Genomic DNA, 756 nt, shown 5'->3' with positions numbered 1-756 from the left:
GGAATTAACAAAGAGATCAACGGCCTAAACTTTTTATCCTAAGAATAGACATTTGTTTTCTATAAAGTACGGGCACATCAGTGCTGCATCCAAAGGAGGATTTTTTGCCCGCAAAGCCAATTCCAATCTTTAAATTGGTCATGATGAAAGTCTTGACAACAATTTTGTGAATGTCAAAGAAGTTCCTCCCATGGTTACACCTCCCAATTTGATCCTCTCATGTGCTCTTCCAAATCTGCATGTCATCCCTCCGCAGGGGCCATGCTAATCTTCTCTGTATCATTCCAGTTTTACTATATGTACCCCCCCCAAAGGCATTCCTTAATCCTAGCACCTGTGGTTTTAATCACCATAGGAAATTCTGTTTCCACTGAAGTCAATAAGACTTTTGCTGTAAATATCAACAGAGGAAAATGATCAGATTCACTAACTAAAAATTTCAAAAATGGAGAGATTAAGTTCAGTGATGTATATACCATAGGGGCTTGACATCTACTTTTAGCAAGAACGACAAAGTAAAGACGGTAGAATAAAAGTCAACCCTTTAATCTCAATGTTTGAACTCATGACCTTCATCTCTTTCTCAGTACACGGCTGTTACATGCTATTTTTGAACTGCTCAGTGATAATTTGAGTTATGCCTCATTAAGTATCACACAAATGATACCTAAAATATTGTATTTCTAACAGAACATCTACAGGCACTTGATCAGCAAATAAAAACTATGTAACTCCAGTTAGAATATACTTCTAGAT

General features: G+C 36.8%; 1 non-coding gene across 1 annotated transcript; it reads right to left on the bottom strand.

Annotated features, from left to right (window-relative positions):
* Positions 1 to 211: 211 nt before the first annotated feature.
* Positions 212 to 318, bottom strand: LOC112977022. Its single transcript, XR_003257264.1, has one exon. It is a non-coding gene; the product is annotated as a U6 spliceosomal RNA (small nuclear RNA).
* Positions 319 to 756: the final 438 nt, after the last annotated feature.

This window comes from Apteryx rowi, unplaced genomic scaffold (genome assembly GCF_003343035.1).
Source record: "Apteryx rowi isolate R43461 unplaced genomic scaffold, aptRow1 scaffold_79, whole genome shotgun sequence".
In the NCBI taxonomy this organism is placed as follows: domain Eukaryota; kingdom Metazoa; phylum Chordata; class Aves; order Apterygiformes; family Apterygidae; genus Apteryx; species Apteryx rowi.
The sequence above is the reverse complement of the archived record's forward strand: the minus strand, read 5'-3'. Positions and strand labels throughout refer to the sequence as shown.